Raw genomic sequence first — 25,633 nt, forward strand, 5'->3', positions numbered from 1 at the left:
GTAATAGTGAGTTTAAAAAAAACCTTGTCACGAAAATTTGACTCGTGACTGGAGGACGAAAAAAAAAAGGTGAGACTGAGCTGTTCAGGTAGAGACTTTCTCCTCCCAAAGTCCAAAACACCTTTTTCTGTTTTTTTTTTTTTTTTTTACAAACACAATCAGGACAGTCTTTACCAACACCAATAAAAAAAATGCTACAAAGACAAGGAATTAGGGAAAAATACACATGGATATTGAGGTGGAATATCTGGACAATTTCTTTTGGCTTTTGATGTGCATTGGACAGGAATTGTTTTCTGAGTGGCAAAAATATAATTTGTGTGGCATCTTATTACATGTAAATAACCACAAAAAGTCTGAAGCATTTGCTGCATTTTAATGAGAATTGTTGTATATAACTTTGTTTATGCTACATTTTTACATATATTTTTGAAATTTACAATTTTATTTCCATTCTCAGTTATAAAAATGGTTTGTTAAACATAATTCTGGTTTTCACAGTAAAAAAAAACAACAACTTTATTTTAATTTGAATGTCAGGTTTTGGGTGAATTTAGGGTCACTGTTTTAATGCAGTATGTCAGAATGAAAGAAGGACTGTAAAGTCACACAGGTGAGGTTGTGCCAAAAAAAAAAAAAAATGACACCAAACAAGGCCAGGTAAACAGTTTTTTAAGGTGCTTTTATGTTCACCCATATAATTGCAAACACGTGGGTGTGGTAATTGTTCATAATTGTGTCTCTGGTGTGCACATCACTCTGATGACTTCATGTTTTCACACTATTAGCGGTTCCCAGCATCACCGCTACGTCTCGGCAGTGGAACAATAGGTATAGAAATGTGCGTACTCCAGCCAGGATTTTTGTGTGATGCACCGGACATTTCCACAGTTATATAACTTTTGATACATCTGAACGTTGACGTGTAGACAGATGTACGCTGTCTTTTTGTGTGTACGCACACTTTGTACATGAGGCTGCTGATCATCCATGGCTTAAAAAACTGTATCCAATTGTATCAAATCCAAAGTGTGGCCTTTGTGATCCATGACACCTCTACATAAAGACATTTAAAGTGTTGTCCAATAACATTCTGTGAGTGTTTACACTAGTGTGGAATGCAGGGTGGCTGCCATCATTGTCTGAACGTGCTGCATATCAGTTGAATTGGAAACACACCCGGCGTGCTCTCTGTCCAACTCTATGCAAAGTTCCCCCTCTAAAGGCTTCAGTGACGTGATCGCGAAGGCATGCAAACATGGACCACAAGCTAAAACATCAACCTCCATGATCTGAAGTGCACCTCCCCCTCCCCCTGCCGCCCACTAGAACCATGGACGAGGGCACATAACAGTGCCAGTGATGTCACCATTAGCATCAACAAAATGTCAACTTTAAATGGCTCAGATGGTGTTTCACACACAGCAGCTTTGAAAAGAAAGCATGAGGCACATTCAGGAAAGACTGCCATGTCACACAAATGTGGTTTTAGCACACAAAACACGAAGAAAAGTAAGTCATTAAAGGGCATATCTCACTTCAGTCAACACTATCTTTTAAAACAGTTGCTGTATACACCAGATAATAAATCAACTTCCAGGTCTTTAACTTGTGCGGGCCCTGATAAAGCTGATAAAAGTAAAATAAGCCAGACTGCTTCTGAAAAATGCACAATGGATTGGCAGCTATGTTGATCCATAATCGTGACGTAACATCAGGTGTTGACTATTAGCTGTGTCCACACTCCGCCTGTGTCCACTTCATGATTTACCGCAGGACACACAGTCAATCTGGGCTGCTTTTGTCTACAAATGTAATATAGCTTTAACCCTCTGGGGTCCGAGGGCATTTTTTTGGACCATTTACTCGCCTGGCATAAATGTTTTATTATTGCCGTTAACAGCTCTCCCTGCATCCTACAATCAAGTTTTATGTCTCTTTTTTCAGGACAACCTGTGCTTTCAGAATATATATGTTTTTGTTGTGTTTTATAAGTGTAATAAAGGTTTACAATCAAAAATAGGCAAGGAAGAAATAAAGTGAAAAATAATTTTCCACACATTTATTCAAAACACACAGCAAACTATAATACAACTGTTTTGACACTTTATAAAGGCAATTTGAAGTCTTGTGTGAAAGACTGTACAACAAAAAGGTTCAAACAGTAAACACAAATGCACATTTTGAACTATATACAAAATGGTCTATGCGTTTTGTTATTTTGATATGGTAAACAGTGCTTTACGCAGAGAAAGCAACAGAGGTATCCAGTAACATTCACATGCAAACTAGTGGAGCAATCCTGATTGTTACACACTCTTTGTTTGTCTGCTCCTCTGCTTTCACTTTTGCTGTGCGTAATGGCGCAGGGCGCACTGAGTATGTACTAGTATGTACTCATTGGAGCACCCAGGGGGCTATTCAAATGGGCCAACTAGTAACATATCACTCCTGAAAATGATCTTTGGCTTTTCACGTGAGGTAAATCTGCCCTACGATTGGATTTTGGAAAACCATGTGACGGTGAACCAATTCTGATTGGACACTCACATTGCGCACGACATCACACAGCTTCTATGAGGAGTACAAAGATGGCCAATGGTTGGCTCGAAAGTCAGTGGAGTTAACTTTTCAGCAAAAAAAAAAAAAAAAAAGTAAGCTCCTATCTCATATCATTCAAAAGTTATTTATAATTGAGTAAACCTTGGTCTTAGCCATCGTATATGACAGCGTCAGCCCCAGAGGGTTAAATTGTGCGGGCCCTGATAAAGCTGATAAAAGTAAAATAAGCCAGATGTTGTGGGCCGCTGAAGAGGAGGTACTGCTGGCCCACCACCACCAGAGGGCGCCCTGCCTGGAGTGCGGGCTCCAGGCACCAGAGGGCGCTGCCGCATCATGGGAGTAATCTGGGTGACAGCTGTCACCCATCACCAAACACAGCTGTTTCCACTCAGCACCGAGGTATATCAGGAGGACGGCGTCTCCACCTCAGTGCCGAGATATCACCTAAGACCAAGGTAGTATTCTCTGCAGGTATACTTTGCATTATTACTTAAGACTGTCAAAACTGTTTTTCAGGACTGGTGACTACTAAGAACCTTATTCCTTGGATAAGTACTCACCTTCCTGCTGAACTTTGTCAAGAGGTGGAGGCGGCTTCTCCCCTCTCTGTAACTGGTGTTCATCCACTCCTGTGTGTTGTTGCTCTCTCCTGCCAGCAGTACCGGATCCGAGCGGAGGCAGTGGCCACCTGGGAAGTCGGGACTTGGCGGTTCCAGTATTTCCAGGGTTCGGTGGCAGAGGAGATCTGGGTGGTTCCGGTTCGACTGAGACGGACGTCTCCTACCTTCGAGCCTGCCCACACACCAGCGGATTCGACCCTAAATTGTGTTTGTTGTATTACTCTTGCTTGTTCAGTAGTAAATCTTGTTATTTACTTTCTCCATTGTCCGTTCATTGCGCCCCCTGTTGTGGGTCCGTGTTCCAACACTTTCACAACACCAGACTGCTTCTGAAAAATACACAATGGATTGGCAGCTATGTTGATCCATAATCATGACGTAACATCAGGTGTTGACTATTAGCTGTGTCCACACTCCGCCTGTGTCCACTTCGTGATTTACCGCAGGACACACAGTCAATCTGGGCTGCTTTTGTCTACAAATGTAATATAGCTTTAATATGGTTTTAATATAGCTTAAATTTTGCTTTTGAGTCAAACTTATATTTTGCAATCAACATACAGTATGTCTGTCTCTGCCTCTTTTTGACCCGCAGTCTATTCAGAGAAAAAGGAAACAAACAAACAAACAAACAACATATAGCATATGTCTCAATGAGACTGAATAATGATTATGTAGGGCAGTTGCTTGTCAATAGACGGCACTGTTGTATTAATCGTGCCTTCAGGGGGATTGGTGGTTGTGGCCATTTGTCCTTACAGGCCACCATATGAGTACTTGAAGGTAGTTGGCTTCGCGCCAGTTTCTTTTAATGTTTTTTGTTACTTGAAAGGTAAGTACACTGTGGATTGCTCTCTCTGGTAATGTTGAATATTTGGACTAAAATAGTTGCAACGTCATCCTGTATGAAAGGTTTGTGTGTGGAAAGAAGATGAACTTTGGGATGCATAACCGTAGTTAATTATATATATATATATTGATGCTTATGTCGCCTGTGAGGGTGGCCAGTTTTAGTTGTATGCACGTTAGCTTCCCAGTTTTAGTTATTAATGAGTTGGTGGAAAAACAGCAATCAAATGCAGTTGTTTGTTTTAAATAATGTTTTTTGTTACTTGAAAGGACTGAGTTATCAGCGAACTCATCTCAGTACAATTGTAAAATTAAACGGCGTGGTCAAAGCCTCGATTAAGTGCCACCGTATCACCACCACGCCAGACCGCACACTCTTTTGTTGTTTTGTATCACATCACTGTTATGTATTAAATTCAGTAGCTTGTACAGTGCTCTGCTTATTTCATACTGGGTCCTTCAAACGCTGGTCGGTTCTCCGAGCCTGCGTCCGACACATAACACAATGTGGTAAAATGTATTCATAAATATTAAGACAGGCTCTTAATAATTATTAACTATCGCATACTGTATTTTTTTTTCACAAGATTTGTTTTGCATAAGTTTGAAAAAACAACTGATCATAAGTTTAGGATAAATTACTTAACATGAATTAATTTTCGAAGTGCCACTAATGACAACACTCATACTGAACATAATTTCGCTTGCATAGACTGATTTTGGAGATCAGCAATAATTGCAGGTGGGCTTTCTGAGTCCCAGATAGCTTTTCTGATTTCCTTTCTAACTTTCAGAATTTAGTAAATTAGCATATGGTCCATTGATACTTATGTGTAGACACTAGTCTCTAGAGGCAACTATTTTGGTTTCAAATCTGGGCAAATGCAGTCCCAGAAATTCCGAATGTGACAAACAAGAAACAGGTATTGTAAACAAGTCACTGCTGCTAAAAATACAAACTTGCAGAAACAAAGATAATATTCTGACATGGTTTTGCACATAAGACTGACATAACATGTTTCAAGTACACACATTTATGTCAGAAGGTGGGGGGACATACCATATTCTGTCCACCTGGTTGAAAAGGTGGGGGGGACATGTCCCCCCTATCCCCCACCAAATTGTGCCATGGCACAGACCACATTCCCGTGTCCTGTTTGCACCTTTTACCTTTTTGAGTGAAATCGCAGCTTGTATAGAAAGCATGCACGTTAGAATGAGGGTTATAATTTTACTGTCATATACAAACATCAGCTTGACAGTTACAGTTGCTTCAGTCATGAGCACCATGATTTCCCGAAAACAGCGTCTGGAGAAAACAGTTTTGCGTGTTTTCCTCTGTCATTGTGATCTACAGTATGTGCAGTGGTGCAGAGCTGTGTTGTGCCAAAGGTCAAACTGGATGAGCTACTGTTTGTGCTGTGTTTAAAGGCCTCAAATTGTTTTTATTAGGGGCTTGATGAGATCTTGGGACATTAAACGCGAACAATACCAAGATGAAAAGCTGTCCTCATGGAGTAGAGCAGCATCGTTTTTCAGAACACTTCAGCTTCTTTATTTTGTGGCCTTTCCGAGCACTTTATTTTGAAAATCTCACGTCTTGTCAGGAGCCACTGTGTCATCACTAAATGCAGCTCCGAGGGAGGGCAAGGAGCAGACATAGTGACTGGCAGGAAATTTGGAAACTTTATTCGGTTGCAAAGCCGTGGCGTAACATGTCACGTGATAAATGTCTTTCTGGACCCAAACAAACTATGCACATGGGTTTCTCTACAGCAATGGCTGAGCCGGTCACTTTGTTTACGTTGACAAACTTCTTTCTTACGCACCAGAACGGGTTAAAAAGGGCTGAATTTATTTGATCCAGGTTGGGTGATGTCTGTAAATGTTGCAAATGGTACAGGATGCTGGCTGCCATTAAACGCCACAGAAGAAAGAGAGGGTGCGTTAGGTCGGAGCGCATTTCTGCCTTCACAAAATGCCTCAGGAAACCAAAAAAAAAAAAAAAAAAAATGCATAAAAGTACTTACTTTACTCAGAATTGTTGTCAGTATGGCTAATTCGTCAGACTCTGACCCAGTGATTGGGCAGCTAATCTCGTTTTCCACAGTGGAGCGTGCACGGGGTGCATTTGTTTAATAACACGGGACCGCACATTTCTGCAGTCACAAAATGCCTGAAAAAGTGCCTAAAAGTACTTACTTTTGTCATATTTATTGTCAGTCTGGGTAAATAGTCACAATAATCTCATTTCCTCAGTGGAGCACTCGCCAGACAAAAACAAATGTGTTTTCGTCATGGTAAGTGGTCAGAGCTATTAAGTCTGACCACCAGCTAGCTCCAGCACAATGTGAACTGAATAACGATTAATTTATAGATTCTTAACGATACCCATCCCACTTGCAATCACTGATCTAAATTAAATACTTTTGCGAAGGTGACATTAACATTATCTTTTGGGTCCACTTGGCAGTAACATGTCTAAAATAGTGATGTTTATTACCTTACTCTACTCTACTCTACTTTACTCTACTTTTTTCTTTGCCATTAGTCGGAAACCTATAGAAAGTCAAATCCGGCGAAGTTCCAGGTTGATTGATGAACATGGGCACACAACACTGTGTGCTCACTGTTTACACTGCGCCACCAGAACTAACGAGTGCAGAGAAAAACACGTATTTTCTTTGTTGGGTCCGGAATGGGGATTTATCACGCAACGCATTACGGCAGACTTTGCAACTGCATTCCACACAATTGGTCAGTTGGTAAATAGTTACCAAATTTTCGGAGAATGTCACACCTTTTGGGATTTTTGTCCCTTGTTGTCATGTACTTTATGTTATTGGCATTTATTCATTCATTCATTTTCTATACCTGCTTATTCCAATTAAGATTCATGGGGGCCCTTTGTTCTTTCATTATTGAAATCTATTTTTATTTTGATTATTTTAGTTTGTTTTTGTTTGGTTCCTGGGAAAGCCCTATACAGTGGAAACTCGGTTTTAGAACTTAATTAGTTCCTAATTGTTGTTCTTAAATCAAAACCAATTTTCCCATAAGAAAATGTAAAATGGATTAATCAGTTCCTGGCCCAAAAAGAACACTGCCATGTATATGCATAGTATCTTATACAAAGTAATGTACAATAATTAAATAAAAAAAGACAATTTAATTTCACCTTCCGTGTACAGAAGAAGAGACCACAAGAATGTCAGGTAACTGAACTTCTGAATGGATCAGACGCCTTTGTTGCAGTGAAACTTTGGTTGGATATGACGTTGTACACTAACAGCATTAGCACTTTTGTCAGTTGTTGGTAGCTTCACTCATTAGCTCCACTCTATGTATGATAACTGCAAAAAATATGAGGTGCATAACTTTTAATGTCTACAACATAGTAAACCATTCAGACAACCACCGCACAGTTCCGAAAAAATAGGATTTAATAAACACCCAAATACGGACTTTTTTTGCTTCGTCGTCTTCTGCTTCTTCTTTCTGGTTTACTGGCGGACTGCAACCCAACATGGTGCATTACCATCACCTACTGCTATGGACGTGTTCGGAACCAAGACTTTGTTTGAAAAGTGATGCATTTTTAGTTAAAAATATGTTATTGAACCGATTTGTTCGTAAAGAGAGCCATTCTAAAACCAAGGTTCCACTGTATTTTTATTCAAAATATTGATATTAATAATGAACAAGTGATTCTTTTTTTTTTTGTATATATGTTGCACCAGAGCTTAAGTTACAGGACCTCCCAAACTAGAAAAAAAAAAAACCAATAAAAAGAGACTCGTGCCAGAAAATACAGTGTAAGACGAGCATGCGTGTGTCAAGTGGACAACGGAGGGGGAAGAGGAGAGAGAGAGAGAGAGAGGAGATGCGAGAGAGAGAGAGAGAGAGAGATTTGTGACTAACAGTAAATGCATCAGGTACTGTGAGAGGAGAGGACAATAACCAATGAGATGATTTTGAGTGAGCAGAAAAAAATGTGTCTGGTATTGACAGCTGTAAATGTGTTGTATATCATAACAGCAGTCGCATCTGAAGCTTTTAATAATTCATTCAGCATCCAACAGGTGGCACACATCTATGGGATATTATCTAGGCAAAACAAAATTGTTCTTTCAATCAATGTGGTGCATCAGAGTTCAGCAGATGCAATGCAGTTTGTACTCATCATACACTCAACAAAAATATAAATGCAACACTTTTGGTTTTGCTCCCATTTTGTATGAGATAAACTCAAAGATCTAAAACTTTTTCCACATACACAATATCACCATTTCCCTCAAATATTGTTCACAAACCAGTCTAAATCTGTGATAGTGAGCACTTCTCTCCTTTGCTGAGATAATCCATCCCACCTCACAGGTGTGCCATATCAAGATGCTGATTAGACACCATGATTTGTGCACAGGTGTGCCTTAGACTGCCCACAATAAAAGGCCACTCTGAAAGGTGCAGTTTTATCACACAGCACAATGCCACAGATGTCGCAAGATTTGAGGGAGCGTGCAATTGGCATGCTGACAGCAGGAATGTCAACCAGAGCTGTTGCTCGTGTATTGAATGTTCATGTCTCTACCATAAGCCGTCTCCAAAGGCGTTTCAGAGAATTTGGCAGTGCATCCAACCAGCCTCACAACCGCAGACCACGTGTAATCACACCAGCCCAGGACCTCCACATCCAGCATGTTCACCTCCAAGATCGTCTGAGACCAGCCACTTGGACAGCTGCTGGAACAATCGGTTTGCATAACCACAGAATTTCTGCACAAACTGTCAGAAACCGTCTCAGGGAAGCTCATCTGCATGCTCGTCGTCCTCATCGGGGTCTCGACCTGACTCCAGTTTGTCGTCGTAACTGACTTGAGTGGGAAAATGCTCACATTTGCTGGCATTTGGCACGTTGGAGAGATGTTCTCTTCACGGATGATGCGAAGGAGATGTGTTGCACTGCATGAGGCAAATGGTGGTCACACCAGATACTGACTGGTATCCCCCCCAATAAAACAAAACTGCACCTTTCAGAGTGGCCTTTTATTGTGGGCAGTCTAAGGCACACCTGTGCACTAATCATGGTGTCTAATCAGCATCTTGATATGGCACACCTGTGAGGTGGGATGGATTATCTCAGCAAAGGAGAAGTGCTCACTATCACAGATTTAGACTGGTTTGTGAACAATATTTGAGGGAAATGGTGATATTGTGTATGTGGAAAAGGTTTTAGATCTTTGAGTTCATCTCATACAAAATGGGAGCAAAACCAAAAGTGTTGCGTTTATATTTTTGTTGAGTATATAATCTTTTAGTTTATTGTTTTTACTTATTGTCCACACAAGATGACTGGGGTCGACTCACTCACTCACTCACTCACTCACTCACTCACTCACTCACTCACTCACTCACTCACTCACTCACTCATATTATTCTTAAGTCTATGAATGAATATTTACAGAACAGCCTCAGAATTGGCATTCAGTGTTTTTGATCAAAATAGTAAAGGAACTATTTATAGAACAAGTTTTTTTTATAAACTCAGAACATGAATATGTTTTTTGATCACAGTAGTAAAGGAACTATTTTACAGAACAAGTTTTTTTTTTTAATAAACTCAGAAAACAAATATTCTTAAGTGGATGAATGAATAACAGAACAGCCTCAGAATTGACATTCAATGTACCGTAGTAGGAAATTACGAACTACTAAGTATGCAAGAAGAAGAGTTGTCATACTCAACACAACTTCCTTTTTTAAAATTATGATCAAACTGTGATTATTTTCAATTATTTATTATTTTTACTACTAATGTTCTTGGCATTTTTTTCCACACAAAGTTAAACAATATTGATTAAGGTGTGTGTGTTGTTTGTGCGTTGCAAGACTGTGTGTATTTGTGTCTGTGTGTGCATGTGTGTGTGTCTGAGTGACTGTGTGAGAGGGAGAGAGAGAGGTTGTTAGACTGACCAATTTATTTTTATGAACTGCAGTGAGAAAGTGTCAGATACTGCATGCAGCCATATTCAATAAAAATATTAATACAGGCTACTTTTTTGTTCAGCTATATATGTGTATGTGTGTAAGTCGTCTGTAAGACGTTTATTTTTTAATGATCTGTGTGAACTTGGTGATTCATGCAAACATCCAGTGATGGCAAACAGGGGGAATAATATGTCAGACTTATTCACTGTATTCTTCTCAAAAGCACCGTGTTCAGTACGAGCAAAGTTTTTCAACTGACTTTATATCACCAGCCAAACTAAGAGCAAGCATACAGTAAATACAACAACAACAACAAAACAACAACAACAACAAAAAACAAAAAAAAAACCCCGACTGGAGTGGAGGCAGTGACCGACGCGACACGAGCTGTTTTCAGCTCTGTCTTGTCAAATGCATCGCGTACGTTATGAAACAAGTTCACCAAGTAACTTTAAATATCACACAAACCAAAACAGAGGCGAGCTGAAGAAAAGAGAGCAACGTGAGCTCGAGTTAAGCCAAGCACAGAGAGATCAGTTCTTGTCTGTGTGTGTGAGAGAGCAGGGCACAGGTCTGGCTGCAGAGACGTGTCTGTTTAGGGAGGGGCGGGCGCTGTATGTGACTGGCCAATCACAGAGCGTGAAGACAGTCAGTTACCCAATGAGGATCTCCTTCAGCACGAGCACAGATATTGACGAGTTTTACTTGTATCATGCTCGTACTCGTCAAAAATGCTTTATCCGTACTGAGTAATGAGTATCCGGCTCAACCCTATTAGTAACAATTGTGAGTGTGTGCATATGGAACCTGAAAGTGTCCTTTTGTTTTTTAAATTTACAATCTGTTTTGTGTCATGGGAAGGGGCGTAATCAAATTGTGTAGTGGCTCCTGGGATTATTTGAGATACACCTGTGGTACTCTTAATGTTTGTGGGAAAGAAGACTACACACTTCAGCCACATTCCAAGGACCCCTTGACATGGGACAGGATTCAGCCCCTGAAATGAGACACGGCCATCAGTGAAACCAATTTAGAAAAAAGTGATTTTAGAAAGGAAAAGCATTGTTTCTCTATATTACTTATGCAGACACGTGTTGTGGGACAGCTTTTCTAAATCACGTGGACTTACATAGTTAGTGCCGTAGCAGAGGGTTTGCCAGTGGACGGTGTGGTGCATTGTGGGCTGCTGGGTGGAAATAAATAATTCCACAATATCTGTCTGGTTCCTGTTGGCCTCCCAGGACTTGCTTATTGTTTGTGGACAGACACGGCTCTGCCTCTAGTCTGGGTCTGTAACCTGGTCTGTCCAACCTGTGAAATCCGACACGGCTGCACACTGTCTGCGTCTTGCACTAATTATACCCGTCCGACTCAGCTTGTCTGAATGTTTGCATCTCTCTCCTCCCGTGTGTTGTTACTGCACCTGTCAGCGTGTGAGGAACACACCGTGGTCAGGAGGGCTGAAGCTCTGTTCGAGGTACAGCGTCAGCTGCAGCAAAATTTGCAACAAACTAAGATCATCAGAATATTAATGTCTGCTTGAGAATGCCCCCCCCCCCACAACATGCACGGTGGCGGTAACAGGAAGTGTTCAGTGTTTTTCACTCCGGCAACTTTCATTGTTTTCTCTGTGCCAGACGACGTGTGTATGCGTGTGCATCTGTATTATGTGCAAGCATGAGCTCATACGTGCGTGTGCGCGTCCACGTTTGTGTGCGGGCAGTGTGGTTTTTGTCTTTGTGTGCATGTGAAGTGGACGTGAAGGCATGTGCCTTTTCCGTCCCATCCCTTCTGTGCTCAGTGAGGTCTGAGCAGGCCACAATGAAAGGGGGGTGCAGGGAGGAGAAAGTGCTCCCACAGTTGATTTGGCCATTGTGGGGGGAGGAACACTATTCCCATTGATGCTGTGGACGCATGGCTGAAACCCCCAGAAGCTTTAGGAACGGGCTTATTCAAGGCTTCATGTGAGCCGGAGAACTGGACTGGAAGATGGGTGTTGAGTCCTTTGTGGGATGGTGGGAACATTGTCCCTGCTCCACTGCTTTAGTACCACGACCTGTTAGCTGGACGGACTCTTAGATTTGTCTTGTTTTGCCCCTCGAGCAGTCTGCTGGTAGGATGTTATCAATTTTAGAGGCGTCACACGGTCCTGACTCTCATTTCTCCTGCTGGCTCGCCACACAAAAATGTGTTCTGTTTAACTCATTTTTTTTAAGTTTAGTGGCATCCCTTTGACCTAGATTTGTAAAATTCATGTTCTGTAACCCCAGTGGTCCCCAAGTCACCTCCATCCAGTCTCTGTCTCTGTTGGTCTGCAGCTCAGAATAATGTCCAATCAATATATCTTTATTTTTAATTGTTTGGACCTTTATCCCAGAATGCGGTAGACAACACAATGCGGTTCATAGTGCCATGAATGTGGTGAAGCGTGGCGCCAGTGCAGACTTGACTTAATTATTCAAGTGTATTATTATTATTATTATTATTATTATTAGTATCATATCTTGAAATGTCTAGAGCAGGTATCTCAGTGGGATAAGTTGTTTGGGCTCCCAATTCATAGACATCTACACTGTCTCTATCCACTTAGCTGTAAGTGGATATCAGCTCTGGGGTGGGAAGTAACCTGTGTCAGACCGGCAACCATCCAGGGCAAATTGAAGCCTCTCATATAGTTCTGGCTACAGAGTCTGGGGATAAGGAGCCTCAGGACCTGAATAGACTTACTTCTCTACAGTATGCCACTATGCACATACTATATACAGTTGTGTTCAGAATAATAGTAGTGCTATGTGACTAAAAATATAATCCAGGTTTTGAGTATATTTCTATTGTTACATGGGAAACAAGGTACCAGTAGATTCAGTAGATTCTCACAAATCCAACAAGACCACGCATTCATGATATGCGCACTCTTAAGGCTATGAAATTGGGCTATTAGTAAAAAAAGTAGAAAAGGGGTGTTCACAATAATAGTAGCATCTACTGTTGATGCTACAAACTCAAACTGTTATGTTCAAACTGCTTTTTTAGCAGTCCTGTGAATCACTAACTAGTATCTAATAGATTACAATTTGTTCATGTAAATGGGGAATCTTCTTCACAGACTAAAGTTAATTATGGAGTTCCACAAGGTTCTGTGCTAGGACCAATTTTATTCACTTTATACATGCTTCCCTTAGGCAGTATTATTAGACAGTATTGCTTAAATTTTCATTGTTACGCAGATGATACCCAGCTTTATCTATCCATGAAGCCAGAGGACACACACCAATTAGCTAAACTGCAGGATTGTCTTACAGACATAAAGACATGGATGACCTCTAATTTCCTGCTTTTAAACTCAGATAAAACTGAAGTTATTGTACTTGGCCCCAAAAATCTTAGAAACATGGTGTCCTAACCAGATCCTTACTCTGGATGGCATTACCCTGACTCTAGTAATACTGTGAGAAATCTTGGAGTCATTTTTGATCAGGATATGTCATTCAAAGCGCATATTAAACAAATATGTAGGACTGCTTTTTTGCATTTACGCAATATCTCTAAAATTAGAAAGGTCTTGTCTCAGAGTGATGCTGAAAAACTAATTCATGCATTTATTTCCTCTAGGCTGGACTATTGTAATTCATTATTATCAGGTTGTCCTAAAAGTTCCCTAAAAAGCCTTCAGTTAATTCAAATGCTGCACCTAGAGTACTTAACGGGGACTAGAAGGAGAGAGCATATCTCACCCATATTGGCCTCTCTTCATTGGCTTCCTGTTAATTCTAGAATAGAATTTAAAATTCTTCTTCTTACTTATAAGGTTTTGAATAATCAGGTCCCATCTTATCTTAGGGACCTCGTAGTACCATATCCCCCCAATAGAGCGCTTTGCTCTCAGACTGCAGGCTTACTTGTAGTTCCTAGGGTTTGTAAGAGTAGAATGGGAGGCAGAGCCTTCAGGCTTTCAGGCTCCTCTCCTGTGGAACCAGCTCCAATTCAGATCAGGGAGACAGACACCCTCTCTACTTTTAAGATTAGGCTTAAAACTTTCCTTTTTGCTAAAGCTTATAGTTAGGGCTGGATCAGGTGACCCTGAACCATCCCTTAGTTATGCTGCTATAGACGTAGACTGCTCCCATGATGCACTGTTTCTTTCTCTTTTTTGCTCTGTATGTACCACTCTGCATTTAATCATTAGTGATCGATCTCTGCTCCCCTCCACAGCATGTCTTTTTCCTGGTTCTCTCCCTCAGCCCCAACCAGTCCCAGCAGAAGACTGCCCCTCCCTGAGCCTGGTTCTGCTGGAGGTTTCTTCCTGTTAAAGGGAGTTTTTTTCTTCCCACTGTAGCCAAGTGCTTGCTCACAGGGGGTTGTTTTGACCGTTGGGGTTTTACATAATTATTGTATGGCCTTGCCTTACAATATAAAGCGCCTTGGGGCAACTGTTTGTTGTGATTGGCGCTTTATATAAAAAAAAAAATTGATTGATTGAATTGATTGTATAACCACAGTTTTTATGATTTCTTCACATCTGCGAGGCATTCATTTTGTTGGTTTGGAACCAAGATTTTGATAGTTTACTAGTGTGCTTGGGGACATTGTCTTGTTGAAACACCCATTTCAAGGGCATGTCCTCTTCAGCATAAGGCAACATGACCTCTTCAAGTATTTTGACATATCCAAACTGGTATGCGATATATAGGTCCAACACCATAGTAGGAGAACATGCCCATATCATGATGCTTGCACCACCATGCTTCACTGTCTTCACTGTGAACTGTGGCTTGAATTCAGAGTTTGGGGGTCATCTCACAAACTGTCTGTGGGCCCTTGGACCCAAAAAGAACAGTTTTACTCTCATCAGTCCACAAAATATTCCTCCATTTCTATTTAGGCCAGTTGATGTGTTCTTTGGCAAATTGTAACCTCTTCTGCGCATGTCTTTTATTTAACAGAGGGACTTTGCGGGGATTTTAGCAAATAAATTAGCTTCACACAGGCATCTTCTAACTGTCACAGCACTTACAGGTAACTCCAGACTGTCTTTGATCATCCTGGAGCTGATCAATGGGTGAGCCTTTGCCATTCTGGTTATTCTTCTATCCATTTTGATGGTTGTTTTCCATTTTCTTCCACGTGTCTCTAGTTTTTTGTCCATTTTAAAGCATTGGAGATCATTGTAGATGAACAGCCTAGAATTTTTTGCACCTGTGTATAAGTTTTCCCCTCTCCAAGTCAACTTTTAATCAAACTACCCTGTTCTTCTGGACAATGTCTTGAACGTCCCATTTTCCTCAGGCTTTCAAAGAGAAAAACATGTTCAACAGGTGCTGGCTTCATCCTTAAATAGGGGACACCTGATTCACACCTGTTTGTTCCACGAAATTGACAAACTCACTGACTGAATGCCACACTACTATTATTGTGAACACCCCCTTTTCTACTTTTTTTTTTTCACTAATAGCCCAATTTCATAGCCTTAAGAGTGTGCATATCATGAATGCTTGGTCTTGTTGGATTTGTGAGAATCTACTGGTACCTTGTTTCCCAAGTAACAATAAGAAATGTACTCAAAACCTGGAGTAATCTTTTAGTCACATAGCCTACTATTATTCTGAACACTACTGTACATCATCCTTTGTGTGTCTGTAAGGGGGGGGGGGGGTGTCTTTATGTGACCCCCTATTTGTTTTCTTATTTACACGATAACTCACAAAGTACAGGATGGATTCTGGTGAAATTTTGGCAGTTGGTGGTCTTTGGGTCTGGATAAAGTTGACAACATTTTCAGATTAAAAATCTTTTCTCTGATCTGTTTTTTCTGTTTTCTTTCTTTCTCTGTATTTCAATACAGAGAAGCATACAGGGTTTCAGATGATTGCAGTCAAAAAGATTTGGGTTTCAGATGATTGTGTGATTGTAAAGAGTTATACACGTGCTATACCAATAAAGCCAAGCATAAACACCTCCTGTGTGGTTTGGCGGCCTGGCGGAGGTATTCATTCTCATTCATTCTCGAAGTACACTTTCTGATTTGGTTTTATGAACCCCATGATTCAGTTTATCAATGGAAAAATCAGACTGGATGTATTTACCTGACTTCTTAGTAGTGTTTGGTTTGTTTCCAGGATCACACTTTGATTAAGTGCCTCTGATTGGTCGTATAACCAGCTCGTTATAACAGGTGGTTGTTGTTACTGTAGCTGTGTGCATCTGGGTGTCTGCTTCATTGTTGTGTATTTGCAGTAACAATTAGAAAATCATGTGCTAGCAACACCAGGCAGCTGCTTTCTGGTGTCTCTTTCTCTTGTTGTCCCTGTACTGTAGTTTGTGCATATCTGTCTAACCTGATGTTCACACGTATGGCTGCGGGTGACGGCATGAACCTAACAATTTTTCATCACTAATTAGCATAATGAAAGTTGTCCTTTTTGAGGTTGTAAATGGGCAGTTTGCTGCTTGTCCTTGTGCTTGGGAAACACTCACAGACTAGACCCATTATTTTTAAACATGCTTATCTAAGGTTCTAGGGGCAGTTTTGAGGAAAAGCTGATAGACACTTTATTCCAAAGGCTTTTGGCCTGCTGAATCTTAATTTTAGTCAATCACACTCACTTTTGGCGTTTCAGGTCTCAAATCAGTAAAAACAACCAAAATGGCCGCCAATAATCACAGAATCGCCGATATCTCAGCACTAAAAAGTTTTATTTGACAATAGACAATGAAAAAGTTATATGTAAGTCATGTGAATATATATCTATTTATTCTCAATCCACCTTCTACACTTGAACAGGACAACTGAGGATCATACTTAATGATGTGAACTTGTATTGAATAGAGTAGACTCCCTTTAAATGGCTCTTCCATAAATGGCTGTATTGGATACAACAAAAACGAGGCATATCCACAGAAACGTCCTTAATGATATCTCTAGTCCAAAAGGTCACTTTACCATGTAATATAATGTTAATATAGTCAAAGACATTTTGGTGGCAAGACACTAATCTGCCTTGTTCCTGCATGGTACAGCATCCTGTGCAGTACATTCATCCTTTCTTTCACATGCATCTTTGTGAAGAACATCCGGTTGTGCAGGAACAAGAGATAATCACAACACAGGCTTCTGGAAGTGATGCTTTTGAAGTTAGTCTAGATTTCAATATTCCATCCTGCATTACCTATCCAGAGGACATAGCTGATGGAAGGACTGGCTGTGGGAGGACAGCCTGACTCCACACCATGGCTTGACAGTGAGTTCTCTGGATATGAAACTGCAAGGCATCAGTTGTTGGTGGGAGAACCTCTGGAGACTACAACTTGCAGAAAAGAGTAACTCTTGCCTCATCATGCTTGGAACTGCTTTCCTGACAGAAAATACAAGCATTCCAGTTTACCGGACAAGAACGACTGCAGAAGCCAGATGTTGGTGGCATGGGTGGCTGATCTGGGCAGGGTTTTTATGGCCTGTTGATGGCATTTCTGTGGAGCTGGCTCTCCTTTGCAAGCGCTTTATGTTCCCTTTGTGTGTATAATTTGAGCAGCAGGCTTTATGCCAAACAAGTGATAATGGTTCCCCTGAATCAGCTGGCAATATCTGTAGCAATCTGTCTGTGACATCCCTGTATTTCTCATCTCTCAACTTTTGCCATGCTGTCATAGCTTCCCTGATTGAGGCAATGCATTGCGACGTGGAATCAAACAGTACAACTTTAGATCTTGTACCTGGCAGATGATGCACATCTCCATGCACACTGGGGTCATATGCTTCAGGCTGTCAAATGGTTCCATGCTAAGAGGACATTGAAATATTTATTAAATAAATGTTCAGTTTGAGGGATTTTATGCCATGAAATAGATATATACAATAATTGTGACATTAGAAGACAATTGCAAACTGTTGTGAAGTATCTTAGTGCAACATGATACAGGAAGTATGGATCATCAGTGTGTGTGACAAGTCTCAGCTGTTTTATACTTATTGTATCAAATTATGTGAACTGTTTTTAAATGGTAAATGTAAATACATTCAAATATATGCAATCAAGTTGTCAAAATGGGTAAAAAAGCTTGTGCAGGTCTTCTCCTGACAGTATCTTCTGGAAATGTAGTTAAAGTTGATGACTGAGCACTTGAGACTTTCTTATATGCATCTGATATGTACATGAAAGCACACCTTGTTCACCTTGCTGAGGCAAGTGTGAAAAATAAGTCCAGTGTCATGTGCTAAAAATAGATTTAATGTCATCTTTGAAATTCTGCAGCGAGAGATTATTGGCACTGGCATTGTTGGGGTGGTTATTGTGTGGTTATGCACAAAATGTGTCTTTCACAAAAAAAAAACAACAACAATAGCAACAACAAAAAAACAAAACAAACACACACACACACACACAAAAAAAATTCATATGTAACCTATACAAGCTGACATAATGCATAATGCAATAATGCAATGAAGAGATACCCATTAAGACAACAAAGTTAGACACATGTTTTAGGGAGAATCTTACACTTTTTTCCACTTTTAAATGGTTGTAATAATGTAGTGAAGAATGAAAAGACATCTATTAAGAAAAGAAATCAAAGACACTAGGAGGGCTTCTGAAAATAAAAGAATTGTATTTCTTGGCCTTAAAAATGTATGTTTAGATCCCCACAGCACCTCTCTATCACTTTTTAGTGCTGAGATATAAATCAATTATGTGATTATTGGTGACCATTTTGTTTTTTTTTACTGATTTCAGACCTTAAACTGCAAATTGAGCATAACAGACAAAAAACAAACAAACAAACAAACAAACAAAAATCAGATTCATCACCCCAAAATCTTTTGGGAAAAAGTGTCTGCTTTTCCTCAAAATGCCTCCAGGGTTCACTTTTGGTGAAAAAGGGCCAAGACTATCAGTGTCCTAGGTACACCCTAATCCTAGGTAGACCCTAATTAGAGGACACCCTTAGACATCCAGCTGTCCCAATATATTATGCCTTTGCATGACCTATAAAAAGGGTGGGCATGAATTTTGTGTATTTGGAAGAGAATATTACAGGAAATGTTCAGTTAGTTTTCACATGCAGTATCTGGATACATTAACCTTCAAGCGACCAAGTGCGGTGATTTATGACCCCAGGCACATATAAGATAAGACTTTATTGATTTCACAGTGGAGAAATTCACATGTCACGTCAGCTCTTAAAAAACACACAAGATAGGTGCGAGTAGAGGAAAATGTGCATCAAACAGCGTGTGCAAGGATAAGCAATAATAATAATACTTGTAACAATACAATAAAATAAGAAACAAGGTAGAAATAGAATATATATATATATATATATATATATATATATATATATATATATATATATATATATATATACAACCCCTGGCAATAATTATGGAATCACCGGCCTTGGAGGATGTTCATTCAGTTGTTTAATTTTGTAGAAAAAAAGCAGATCACAGACATGACACAAAACTAAAGTCATTTCAAATGGCAACTTTCTGGCTTTAAGAAACACTATAAGAAATCAGGAAAAAAAAAATTGGCAGTCAGTAACGGTTACTTTTTTAGACCAAGCAGAGGGAAAAAATATGGACTCACTCAATTCTGAGGAATAAATGATGGAATCACCCTGTAAATTTTCATCCCCAAAACTAACACCTGCATCAAATCAGATCTGCTCCTTAGTCTGCATCTAAAAAGGAGTGATCACACCTTGGAGAGCTGTTGCACCAAGTGGACTGACATGAATCATGGCTCCAACACGAGAGATGTCAATTGAAACAAAGGAGAGGATTATCAAACTCTTAAAAGAGGGTAAATCATCACGCAATGTTGCAAAAGATGTTGGTTGTTCACAGTCAGCTGTGTCTAAACTCTGGACCAAATACAAACAACATGGGAAGGTTGTTAAAGGCAAACATACTGGTAGACCAAGGAAGACATCAAAGCGTCAAGACAGAAAACTGTGGATGACTGGATGAAAGTCATATTCAGTGATGAATCTCGAATCTGCATTGGGCAAGGTGATGATGCTGGAACTTTTGTTTGGTGCCGTTCCAATGAGATTTATAAAGATGACTGCCTGAAGAGAACATGTCAATTTCAACAATCATTGATGATATGGGGCTGCATGTCAGGTAAAGGCACTGGGGAGATGGCTGTCATTACATCATCAATAAATGCACAAGTTTACGTTGATATTTTGGACACTTTTCTTATTCCATCAATTGAAAGGATGTTTGGGGATGATGAAATCATTTTTCAAGATGATAATGCATCTTGCCATAGAGCAAAAACTGTGAAAACATTCCTTGCAAAAAGACACATAGGGTCAGTGTCATGGCCTGCAAATAGTCCGGATCTTAATCCAATTGAAAATCTTTGGTGGAAGTTGAAGAAAATGGTCCATGACAAGGCTCCAACCTGCAAAGCTGATCTGGCAACAGCAATCAGAGAAAGTTGGAGCCAGATTGATGAAGACTACTGTTTGTCACTCATTAAGTCCATGCCTCAGAGACTGCAAGCTGTTATAAAAGCCAGAGGTGGTGCAACAAAATACTTGTGATGTGTTGGAGCGTTCTTTTGTTTTTCATGATTCCATAATCTTTTCCTCAGAATTGAGTGATTCCATATTTTTTTTCCCTCTGCTTGGTCTAAAAAAGTAACCATTACTGACTGCCACAATTTTTTTTCCTGATTTCTTATAGTGTTTCTTAAAGCCAGAAAGTCATTTGAAATGACTTTAGTTTTGTGTCATGTCTGTGATCTGCTTTTTTTCTACAAAGTTAAACAACTGAATGAACATCCTCCGAGGCCGGTGATTCCATAATTTTTGCCAGGGGTTGTATATATGCACATAACTGGTACTTATCGTGCTTCCTGAGTGCTAAACATCATTGATGCACAGTAGAGAGAAACAATTTTCCTACAATTTGTCATTGCTTTCCTCTTATGAAGTGCTTTCCTTGTGTTTTCTGCTACGCATCATTTATTTTTAAGCATGCACAAGCACCATGAGTACCAGTTATGTGCACCCCTGTATATATATGTGTGTGTATGTGTATATGTGTATATATATATATATAAGTACATATGCATATATAAACATGATTGGAACTGAAAAAAGATAGCAGCATCTTGTTTACAATATGTGAAGTGGAATTTTGATGTGATAAGTCGCGGCTGCCTTTCTCTGGCGTTCAGCTGAGAGGCGCCTGTTTAGGCCTGTACTGGTGGTTGGCTCTCACTGCGGTATTGTATCACTTCCTGTTCCGGAGCACAGCGGTGTTTTTCTGTATCTGTTAGCTGTTTACTCTGCGCAGTTAAATTGATCTAGTTATCTAGATTACGATTTGTTTCCCAGTGTAATCTTTACGTGCCTTAACTAAAGCACTCCTTCTGCTGAATCACCTATAAATTATTTACACATTATTCACTTTGCGTGTTTTTAGGAATCCGCTAGCTTAGCGTAGCTACTAGCTCTTAGCCGATTTAGCATGGCGGCTTCTCCTGTCTCTCCCGCACTTTTCTGCTCTGGGTGTGAAATGTTTAGTTATTCCTCGGCCTCCTTTAGCAGTAACGGTACTTGTAATAAGTGTAGCTTATTCGTAGCTTTGGAGGCCAGGCTGGGCGAATTGGAGACTCGGCTCCGCACCGTGGAAAATTCTACAGTTAGCCAGGCCCCTGTAGTCGGTGCAGACCAAGGTAGCTTAACCGCCGTTAGTTCCCCCCTGGCAGATCCCGAGCAGCCGGGAAAGCAGGCTGACTGGGTGACTGTGAGGAGGAAGCGTAGCCCTAAACAGAAGCCCCGTGTACACCGCCAACCCGTTCACATCTCTAACCGTTTTTCCCCACTCGACGACACACCCGCCGAGGATCAAACTCTGGTTATTGGCGACTCTGTTTTGAGAAATGTGAAGTTAGCGACACCAGCAACCATAGTCAATTGTCTTCCGGGGGCCAGAGCAGGCGACATTGAAGGAAATTTGAAACTGCTGGCTAAGGCTAAGCGTAAATTTGGTAAGATTGTAATTCACGTCGGCAGTAATGACACCCCGGTTACGCCAATCGGAGGTCACTAAAATTAACATTAAATCGGTGTGTAACTTTGCAAAAACAATGTCGGACTCTGTAGTTTTCTCTGGGCCCCTCCCCAATCGGACCGGGAGTGACATGTTTAGCCGCATGTTCTCCTTGAATTGCTGGCTGTCTGAGTGGTGTCCAAAAAATGAGGTGGGCTTCATAGATAATTGGCAAAGCTTCTGGGGAAAACCTGGTCTTGTTAGGAGAGACGGCATCCATCCCACTTTGGATGGAGCAGCTCTCATTTCTAGAAATCTGGCCAATTTTCTTAAATCCTCCAAACCGTGACTATCCAGGGTTGGGACCAGGAAGCAGAGTTGTAGTCTTACACACCTCTCTGCAGCTTCTCTCCCCCTGCCATCCCCTCATTACCCCATCCCCGTAGAGACGGTGCCTGCTCCCAGACTACCAATAACCAGCAAAAATCTATTTAATCATAAAAATTCAAAAAGAAAAAATAATATAGCACCTTCAACTGCACCACAGACTAAAACAGTTAAATGTGGTCTATTAAACATTAGGTCTCTCTCTTCTAAGTCCCTGTTGGTAAATGATATAATAATTGATCAACATATTGATTTATTCTGCCTAACAGAAACCTGGTTACAGCAGGATGAATATGTTAGTTTAAATGAGTCAACACCCCCGAGTCACACTAACTGTCAGAATGCTCGTAGCACGGGCCGGGGCGGAGGATTAGCAGCAATCTTCCATTCCAGCTTATTAATTAATCAAAAACCCAGACAGAGCTTTAATTCATTTGAAAGCTTGTCTCTTAGTCTTGTCCATCCAAATTGGAAGTCCCAAAAACCAGTTTTATTTGTTATTATCTATCGTCCACCTGGTCGTTACTGTGAGTTTCTCTGTGAATTTTCAGACCTTTTGTCTGACTTAGTGCTTAGCTCAGATAAGATAATTATAGTGGGCGATTTTAACATCCACACAGATGCTGAGAATGACAGCCTCAACACTGCATTTAATCTATTATTAGACTCTATTGGCTTTGCTCAAAAAGTAAATGAGTCCACCCACCACTTTAATCATATCTTAGATCTTGTTCTGACTTATGGTATGGAAATAGAAGACTTAACAGTATTCCCTGAAAACTCCCTTCTGTCTGATCATTTCTTAATAACATTTACATTTACTCTGATGGACTACCCAGCAGTAGGGAATAAGTTTCATTACACTAGAAGTCTTTCAGAAAGCGCTGTAACTAGGTTTAAGGATATTATTCCTTCTTTATGTTCTCTAATGCCATATAACAACACAGTGCAGAGTAGCTACCTAAACTCTGTAAGGGAGATAGAGTATCTCGTCAATAGTTTTACATCCTCATTGAAGACAACTTTGGATGCTGTAGCTCCTCTGAAAAAGAGAGCTTTAAATCAGAAGTGTCTGACTCCGTGGTATAACTCACAAACTCGTAGCTTAAAGCAGATAACCCGTAAGTTGGAGAGGAAATGGCGTCTCACTAATTTAGAAGATCTTCACTTAGCCTGGAAAAAGAGTCTGTTGCTCTATAAAAAAGCCCTCCGTAAAGCTAGGACATCTTTCTACTCATCACTAATTGAAGAAAATAAGAACAACCCCAGGTTTCTTTTCAGCACTGTAGCCAGGCTGACAAAGAGTCAGAGCTCTATTGAGCTGAGTATTCCATTAACTTTAACTTGTAATGACTTCATGACTTTCTTTGCTAACAAAATTTTAACTATTAGAGAAAAAATTACTCATAACCATCCCAAAGACGTATCGTTATCTTTGGCTGCTTTCAGTGATGCCGGTATTTGGTTAGACTCTTTCTCTCCGATTGTTCTGTCTGAGTTATTTTCATTAGTTACTTCATCCAAACCATCAACATGTCTATTAGACCCCATTCCTACCAGGCTGCTCAAGGAAGCCCTACCATTATTTAATGCTTCGATCTTAAATATGATCAATCTATCTTTGTTAGTTGGCTATGTACCACAGGCTTTTAAGGTGGCAGTAATTAAACCATTACTTAAAAAGCCATCACTTGACCCAGCTATCTTAGCTAATTATAGGCCAATCTCCAACCTTCCTTTTCTCTCAAAAATTCTTGAAAGGGTAGTTGTAAAACAGCTAACTGATCATCTGCAGAGGAATGGTCTATTTGAAGAGTTTCAGTCAGGTTTTAGAATTCATCATAGTACAGAAACAGCATTAGTGAAGGTTACAAATGATCTTCTTATGGCCTTGGACAGTGGACTCATCTCTGTGCTTGTTCTGTTAGACCTCAGTGCTGCTTTTGATACTGTTGACCATAAAATTTTATTACAGAGATTAGAGCATGCCATCGGTATTAAAGGCACTGCGCTGCGGTGGTTTGAATCATATTTGTCTAATAGATTACAATTTGTTCATGTAAATGGGGAATCTTCTTCACAGACTAAAGTTAATTATGGAGTTCCACAAGGTTCTGTGCTAGGACCAATTTTATTCACTTTATATATGCTTCCCTTAGGCAGTATTATTAGACGGTATTGCTTAAATTTTCATTGTTACGCAGATGATACCCAGCTTTATCTATCCATGAAGCCAGAGGACACACACCAATTAGCTAAACTGCAGGATTGTCTTACAGACATAAAGACATGGATGACCTCTAATTTCCTGCTTTTAAACTCAGATAAAACTGAAGTTATTGTACTTGGCCCCACAAATCTTAGAAACATGGTGTCTAACCAGATCCTTACTCTGGATGGCATTACCCTGACCTCTAGTAATACTGTGAGAAATCTTGGAGTCATTTTTGATCAGGATATGTCATTCAAAGCGCATATTAAACAAATATGTAGGACTGCTTTTTTGCATTTACGCAATATCTCTAAAATCAGAAAGGTCTTGTCTCAGAGTGATGCTGAAAAACTAATTCATGCATTTATTTCCTCTAGGCTGGACTATTGTAATTCATTATTATCAGGTTGTCCTAAAAGTTCCCTAAAAAGCCTTCAGTTAATTCAAAATGCTGCAGCTAGAGTACTGACGGGGACTAGAAGGAGAGAGCATATCTCACTCATATTGGCCTCTCTTCATTGGCTTCCTGTTAATTCTAGAATAGAATTTAAAATTCTTCTTCTTACTTATAAGGTTTTGAATAATCAGGTCCCATCTTATCTTAGGGACCTCGTAGTACCATATCACCCCAATAGAGCGCTTCGCTCTCAGACTGCAGGCTTACTTGTAGTTCCTAGGGTTTGTAAGAGTAGAATGGGAGGCAGAGCCTTCAGCTTTCAGGCTCCTCTCCTGTGGAACCAGCTCCCAATTCAGATCAGGGAGACAGACACCCTCTCTACTTTTAAGATTAGGCTTAAAACTTTCCTTTTTGCTAAAGCTTATAGTTAGGGCTGGATCAGGTGACCCTGAACCATCCCTTAGTTATGCTGCTATAGACGTAGACTGCTGGGGGGTTCCCATGATGCACTGTTTCTTTCTCTTTTTGCTCTGTATGCACCACTCTGCATTTAATCATTAGTGATCGATCTCTGCTCCCCTCCACAGCATGTCTTTTTCCTGGTTCTCTCC

The 25,633-nt window shown here is 40.3% G+C and overlaps 1 protein-coding gene across 3 annotated transcripts in view; it reads left to right on the forward strand.

Annotated features, from left to right (window-relative positions):
• The window catches only part of sema5ba (sema domain, seven thrombospondin repeats (type 1 and type 1-like), transmembrane domain (TM) and short cytoplasmic domain, (semaphorin) 5Ba), a 945,671-nt gene that overhangs the window by 30,610 nt on the left and 889,428 nt on the right, over positions 1 to 25,633 (forward strand). The window lies entirely within an intron of this gene.

This window comes from Thalassophryne amazonica, chromosome 14, assembly GCF_902500255.1.
Source record: "Thalassophryne amazonica chromosome 14, fThaAma1.1, whole genome shotgun sequence".
Taxonomy (NCBI): domain Eukaryota; kingdom Metazoa; phylum Chordata; class Actinopteri; order Batrachoidiformes; family Batrachoididae; genus Thalassophryne; species Thalassophryne amazonica.